The 8,172-nt window shown below is 36.4% G+C and overlaps 1 pseudogene; it reads right to left on the bottom strand.

The window, feature by feature from the left end:
- Positions 1 to 7,211: 7,211 nt before the first annotated feature.
- Positions 7,212 to 7,584, bottom strand: LOC110214733 (small ribosomal subunit protein uS10 pseudogene; annotated as a pseudogene).
- Between the last annotated feature and the right edge of the window lie 588 nt (positions 7,585 to 8,172).

The raw sequence follows: 8,172 nt of genomic DNA, 5'->3' as shown, positions 1-8,172 counted from the left end.
GAATTATCCTTTCGGGAGCATGAAAGATATATTTCTAAATTTTATGACCTGAGACTATCACAAATTCATGTGATGACCAACACCATGAATTGAAATGGAATGTCTGAATAATCAATTGATGAAGACAGTACTTTGATCTCCTCTAGGCAAGAAACACTGAACATAAAGATATCAAAGAGTAGGCTGTGAATATGTTGAGACTTAACTGAAATTAAAGGTGAATGGAAAGACACAATTAATATCTATACAACACCAGTCTTAATGTATACTATTGATGCTGTAAAATGAACCATACCAGATTTGGAAAGTACCCTAACCAAAAGCTCAATGAAACATGAGGCCATTAACCATTAGGTAACTGTTATAAGGTTCAAGTTTCCTTTGCAAAAAAGAGGAAAGAGGATTGATAGACAGTCTTAGAGAACATAACAGGTTTTAAAAATTCAGAATTACCTTTGAAGCAAGTAGACATCACTTCACTGAACAATCAGGGAAAGTTTCATGGAATAATTGCTAAGTTTTGAGTAGCTTTTTGAAGGAAAGAGTAACATGGAAGGAAAAAATTAAGAGACAACTTCATATGAAGAGGTAGCTTAGCAAAGTGGATTGAGAATTGGCTTTGGAGTCAGGAAGACCTGGATTCAGGTCACCCTTCTGAAACATACTGTGACCTCACTCAAGTACAGATCTCTCAGTGTCCCAGAAAACTCATTAAGACCGAGCTGCTGAACAATTGCAGGTTTGCATTAGTTGGGAGAGTTTTCCTTTTTGGGAGTTTCCCACAGCAATGAAGTCACAGGTATAGTTCAAAAACACAGATTTAGGAAGAGGAAGATGTCATATTTTAGGGATAGCATTGATGCGGAGGCAGAATGTTTGAGGTTCAAACTCTTAGCCTATTTGATTCTTTTTCTGGAACCTCTTATCCCTATGTAGAAGTTCCCTAGGCCAGAAGACATTAGTAGCAAGAGAATATAGGTACAAACCGTTAACATCTGTAATGGCTGGATAACTTGTTGTGGTTTGGATCAATCTGTCTGAAACTTCTCATCCTACCCAAATTTTCTATCTGAATCATCCTTGAGTCTTTGTTATCCAATACTTCTTATATTCAGTTGAAATCCCATTATTTGTTGCTACTTGTATAGCCTGAAAGATTGCCACTTTCTCTAGGATCTCACAAAGTAGGATATCAAAAATATGAAGTCTAAGGCAGAGAATCTTTCTAGGGATTCCTACAAATGTGAAGTGCCCAATATATTCCACATGAGCCCCTGTATGTAACAAAGTTTTCCTCTGGTCCCACTATCTGAGGATTAGGTGTGTTATATTTTACCCCTTCCCCAGGGTTCTCCAGCACCCTGAGGAGTTAGGGAAAGGGGGTCTTAGTTCTCTGCTATTGGCTAGAGCTAGCACCAATTGTGTTTCCTCAGTTTTAGGAATCCATGCATCTCAGTTCCATTTAAGCAGTCAGATTAACTTTTACAGAAGAATAATTTACTTCAAATGTGTAACAAGAAGAAATGTTTAATATTTCCCCTAACACCTTAGGGGCATAATCCTCACCTTGTCACCTTGATTTCTGGGGAAGTGAAAAGGATTAGGCTCATTGCTTAACTTATTTATACCTAACATCAGTTCTGATAAAGTCAAATCCAAAGCACCCCTTAAGCTAGAATCCAGACACCCTGACATTTCAAATCTTCCTTATTGAGTTGGCTGCAATATCTGTTCTGGAATTCTGAACTCCAAGGCCCCCACGCCTTGAGCTTCTGGGCTTAGAACTCTATTTCCTGCACCTAGAATTGAAAAGGACAAACAAAATAGAACCAAACTGCAAACCTATTTCTCAGGGATAAAAGGCCTGGGAATGTATGGTCCTCAGTCCCTGTCCGGCCCTTACCACTTGTTGACAGCTGCTATTAATTAATGAATTCTCCATCCCCGGATGCCACAGGAACAAAGGTTGACTGTACCTCATGCAGGCAGATTTAAAGATGCAGACACTTTCAGCTATACAGCTAATGGAAAAAGGCTGGTTCTAATCATGTAGTAGGCCAATTCAGAATGTCCGTTATTGTGCCACACATCCTTTCTCTCAGAAGCAGATCCCTGGTATCTCTCACATGGGTGCCTCTATCTTAGGTGATCTGGGAATACTCTAAACATACATTATACTACAAAACTTTTATAACTAAACTGGCAGCTCTAGATTACACAGTAGGATCATAAATTTAGAACAGTAAGAAACCTTATATTAAGAGACTCTCTCTTTCTCTCGACATACATATATATATGTATATATATGTATATATATATGTATATATATATGTATATATATATGTATATACATATATATATACATATATATGTTATACATACATTTTCCATCAAATCCTAGGACTTAGAATCAGATGGATTTGCAAGTAAATTCTATCAAACATTTAAAGAACAATGAATTATGAAACTACATATACTTTGAAAAAATAAGGAAAGGATTCTACCAAATTTCAAATTTCTTCTATAACACAAATATCGTCTTAATATTTAAACTGAAGAGAGTCAAGACAGAGAAAGAACACTATAGACCAGTTTTCTAATGAATATTGATGCAAAAAATTTTAAATAAAATAATATCAATATATCACAAAGATCATACAGTATGACTAGGTTGGATTTATACCAGTAATATAGGGTTTGTTCAATATTAGGAAAACCATAAGTAAAATTGACCATATTCATAACAAAACCAACAAAAATCATATGATTATTTCAATAAATGCAGAAAAAGCTCTTGACAAAATACAATACCCATTTCTCTAAAAACACTAGAGAGCATAGGAATGAAAGAATCTTTCCTTTGATCTAGCTTCTTGGCTTCAAGGTGACTGACTTAGCTTGCCCAACCACATCATGACTTTGTTTCTGTTTTTGTTCAGTCATGTCTGGCTCTTTGTTATCCCATGACCTATAGCACACCATTCTGGTGTCATATCTGTTTGCATTTTAATATCATCCATGGGGTTTTCTTGCCAAATACACTGGAGTGGTTTGCCATTTCTTTCTCTAGTGGATCTCGTTTTGTCAGAACTCTCCACTATGACATGTTTGTCTTGAGTTAACCCTGCCCATCATAGCTCATAGTTTCATTGAGCTACAGCAAAGCCCTCTGCCATGACAAGGCAGTGATCTATGCAGGGATGTCATGGTTTGGCCCATGTTATTTCTTTTTTTTGTGAGGCAGTTGGGGTTAAGTGACTTGCCAAGGGTCACACAGCTAATAAGTGTCAAGTGCCTGAGGCTGGATTTGGAATCAGGTCCTCCTGACTCCAGGACAGGTGCTCTATCCACTGCACCACCTAGCTGTCCCTGGTCCTTGTTATTTCAGTCTTCAAGGCCCTGTGACCATAAGCTTGCATAATTCTCAGCTGGTACCACTGATCAGCTGGTCAAGGTGATAAAAGGCGAATATGTCACTTGCAGAGAAATTTGCAGAAATGTATGACTGTCAGGTTTGATTGTATTGTCAAAAGAGGGTGACTAATGACATGTGAAAATGGGATAATATTTCTTGTTTTACAAGGCTTTTCAGCCAAAATGTCTTGCTATTATTTTAAATTCAATATGGCATCTTTCCTTCTAAAACTTCTACCTTGTCCTATTTCTCCAAGATCTATGGGAAATACTACTACCAATTTAACACAGAAAATCTGGGAATCATTCTTGATTCTTTTATTCTGCATTTGTCATATTCAATATTTCAATTGATCTGTGACCTTATTGATGGGAGAAGTCCCTCCATCAGTGTAATTTGCAACCTGCACATATTTTTTCATCTTGTGCTATCCTTATCCATATTCTTTTAAAGATCTTTCACAGAGCATGACTTTAATGTTCTTGGGACCTAACACTAGATTTTTTTTCTTCTTCACATTTTGTGGGCATCCATATTTTGTTTTTTATCTGTTATTTTATACTGTTATTCTTACAAGACTGGCTCCTGTCCTGTCCTTTTCTGATTATATGTGTCCTCTATGGTATCTATTATACAGGTCTTTTGTATAGATCGTCATTAGGAACATTGCATGCCACAGTGAATCTCTCCATTGTCCTTTGAGTAACCTGTGACTTTGGTTCTTCGGAGATTGGAGTGTTCCAAAATTTTCGACTAAGCATCATCAATGGGAGAACCTTTATGTGAAAAAAAGTATTCTTATCTCTAGAGAGCAGTTTGAGATGCTTAACATCATTGTACAACTTCCAAATTAAATTAATTTTATATTTATATTTAGTAGGAACTATAATCCTACATACTGTTTTATAACTCTGTCCCTTTTTCTACATTTTCTGGCACTCCCTTCATCTAGGCACTAGTCATATACTACCTGAAAAAAAATTTTCATGTCCTTCTCACAAAATTCCTTATCTATTTCCTTTTCAGTCTGCCTTCAACACCTACAGATCATCATTTTTTTTTGTGTGTGGAAACCCACTGCCGTAACAATAATGATGATGATGATGATAACTAGTATCTATGTGTATCTTTCATACATGATCTCATTGAATCTCTGAACAATCTCAGGAGGTGGGTAATACAAGTATAATTATCCTCATTTTACAGATTAGAAGGAAGGATCAAGTGATTTCTTCAAAGTTGCACAGATAATAAATGGTGAAAGTAAGATGAGTCCAGGTCTTCTGATCTAACCTGTTATATTTTTCATAGTACCACAATGCCTCCATGCTTGAACTTGACCTTCTTGAATTAAATACAAAACTTTGTGGAAAATCAAGCACACTTATCAAAAACAGAAGTGTTAATTTTCCAATAGCAATTAACATTTGCTGCTTTAAATAACAGGTTTGCTTTGATTACAGACCATAGTTTTAGAAATAGAAATTTAGACAGCAACATAATTGATGATTTACTAATTGTTCTACCCTGCTGTGGTCTTTAGCTATGAAATATCTATTGCTTTTCTTGTCTAAGTTAATTTAGCTAGATTGCAAATTCAGTTAAGGGGAGTGGCCATGTGTCTTGACTCATGACCACCTTTGAAGTGCTTAGCAGAGCATTAGGTGGACTTTCAGTGTTAAGTGAATGAACGAATAAGAGCAGTTGTGAAGTGAGGTCAAATGTTACTACAAGTCATCTATGAGAATCGTCAGATATTTTGATACATTAGATCATTCTCTTTTTAAATGATTATGTTATTAATTTATGACAAGATGTGTTCTACTGTTTCAGAAATGTCAGCAAAACATTCAAGAAATTCCTAATGTCTTAGCTGTTACAAAGTAAAATGCTTATTTGATTTTATGTCACATTTCAGTAAACAGAGAATTATTTTTGTTTAATTGTGGGCACTTTTATCTTTTAAGGGGCCAGTGCCTTTGTTGATGGTCCACAGTGTATAAGCTTGATGCCGTTAAAACCCCAGATGCCACCTAATTTTTCAGGCTAGTGGTTTGTAAATGGGCTCAGGGAGTGAATCAGATAGTTTGTATTAGGTTGGCATTCATTAGGCTGACTGAAAGGAAAGAATATGATCAGTGTCTGGTTTATTGTGCAGATGTAAAAAAGTTCCCAAGTCTGCATCTATTATCTTCAATTTGAAACTGTTTAATATACATACCAGTGAAATGGAACATTGCTCCTGCCCATTCTAATTCCCTTTTAAATCTTGCTTCAGTATGACTTTTGATTCTAATATCTTACAATCTTCAGTGGCCTTTTCTCTCCTTCTTCTAAAAACTTTAGATAAAATTAAAAGAAAAACTAGTTTTGTTTGTTGGGAGGTAGCATGAGGCAATGAAGGAGATCTGGATGAGTAGTCAGAAACCTAGTTCTGACAAAGTGAATGTGAGACCTTGGACAAGTTGCACTAGTATTCTCAGTCTCATTTTCCTCATGGTACATTAGGTATTTCCCAGGATCACAAGGCTGTTGTGAGGAAAAGCTCTTTGCAAACTATAAAGTGCTGTGAAATTGTAAATAACACACACACACACACACACACACACACACAAATACATACATATACACATACCTAGATACATCTGTATCTATACCTTTATCTAATACATCTCTATATCTATACCTATATTTCAGAACTCATGTCCCACAATTCACAGAATTTTAAAGTGGAAAGGGAATTTAATGATGATCTAGACTAACCCATACCTGGAAAGGAATCCCCAGCACAATATACCACAACAAGAGGTCATTGAAATGCTGCCTCAAGACCTCCAGTAACGAAATCCATCACTTTCAAAGGCAGCCTATCCCATACTTGGACAATTCTGATAATATTTTCCTAATAAGGGGCCTAAATTTACTTTTTGCAACTTCTACTCAGTGTTCCCAGTTTTTCTGTCTGGGGCCAAACAGAGCTAATTCATGCTCTACCTAACAGACTTCCACATATTTAAAAGAGAACCTTCCTTTACCTCTACCCCCAATAAATATTTTTTTTTTCAATTAGACATTCTCATTTCTTGCAACTGCTTCTTACATGGCATAGTCTCAAGACCCTCCACCATCCTGCTTGTGCTTTTCTGGGCATTCTCTTGCTTATCTCTATCTTCCTTAAACTGTACTGCCCAGAAGAGAACATACTTCCCCAGATGTGGTCTGAGCTAACACAAATGCCTTGCAAATTGCCTAGTGCTTTGCTAAATAGTGATGATGAAGATAGTGATGATTATGATAGATCACACTTATAGAATGCTTGAAGGATTTCAAAACTTTACATAGATTATATCACCTGATTCTCACAATAACTCTTGGAGGTCGGTGCTACTGTTACACCCTGTCAAAGATGAGAAAACTGGAATTCATATATGTTGTGACCTACCCAACTTCACAAAGCTAATGAATATTTGAGGTAGGATTCATACCCAAATCTTTTTTCCCGACTACAATTTTAGTGGTCTACTTATGGGAAAGGGTGCAATAGGGCAATAACTGTTGTCTGAATTCCTGCAGGTTCACCTAAGTTTACTGCTTTCTCTACAATATAATATGAACCATTTGTCTTCATTTGTTGTTAATTTCTTTGAATTTTAGAGTTTCCCATTTAGTATTTAGTTGGTTTTTCTCATTTGTTGCTTCTCTAGTTTTTTAATTTGCCCAGTCCATTGATCTGAGATTTCTTTCTTTTCTTTTTTTTTTAAATAGTTGCAATCAATTTATTAAAAGAGATGATTAATTAGGCGTCTGCAAGGGTGACTTCAACTTCTACACCTGGTTCAGTGATGGTAGAAGTGATCTGTTTAACAATTTCAGAAAGACTGCAAATCAATAAGGTATTTGTGGATTCTCATCTGGAATTGATCCCAAGTCTTTGCACCTTCACTGCAAGGAGTTTTTCTAGTTGTGATTTGAAGAGTTTTAGTGGGCATTCAAATAGGCCCCTCCACTTTCAAGTTCTTTTCTTTGTCTCCTCTAACTAGATCAGAATACACTTTCTGGAGCAATTTCACACTGTGACTGATGAGGGTGATTTGGGTCCTGTAAATGGCCACTTTGGGCTCCACATGTGTCTTAGCAGTGTCTTTGAATGCTATGGCAGTGAAGTGCATCCTGACTGACTTGGTGAGAGCAAACAGCAGCGAGTCAGGAGAAGGAGGGGCAGGGAGTGCTGATTCTTACACAGCTGTCCCCATGGTACCTTCACCAAAGAGCTCTTTCTTTTCTTCTTTGTTGTTTTTTTTTTTTTGTGTGTGTGAGATGATCAGGGTAAAGTGACTTGCCCAGGGTCGTACAGCTAGTAAGTGTTAAGTGTCTGAGGATGGATTTGAACTCAGGTCCTCCTGACTCCAAGGCCAGAGCTCTATTCACTGCACCACCTAGCTGCCCCCTCTTTCTTTTCTTGATGAAAGTGATTAGAGACATCAGTTTTACCCTAAGAACTGCTTTTGTTGCATCTCCAAAGTTTTGGTATATTGTCTCATTGTTATAAATTTCTTTTAGTGAAATTTTCTATTGTTTCTAAGATTTGTTTTTTGAACCATGAATTCTTTAGGATCAAATTATTTAGCTTCCAATTAATTCTTAACATTTTCAAAGGCTCTTTAATGTATTTTATCACACTGTGATTGGTAAAAGATGTGTTTAGTATTTCTGTTTTATTTGTAAACTTTTTTTAAACTTGTGGTCACTTTTTAAAG

This window comes from Phascolarctos cinereus, unplaced genomic scaffold (assembly GCF_003287225.1).
Source record: "Phascolarctos cinereus isolate Bilbo 61053 unplaced genomic scaffold, phaCin_HiC Scaffold_4;HRSCAF=312, whole genome shotgun sequence".
Classification (NCBI taxonomy): Eukaryota; Metazoa; Chordata; class Mammalia; order Diprotodontia; family Phascolarctidae; genus Phascolarctos; species Phascolarctos cinereus.
Note: the sequence above shows the minus strand (reverse complement) of the source record. Positions and strands in the feature narration are given on the sequence as shown.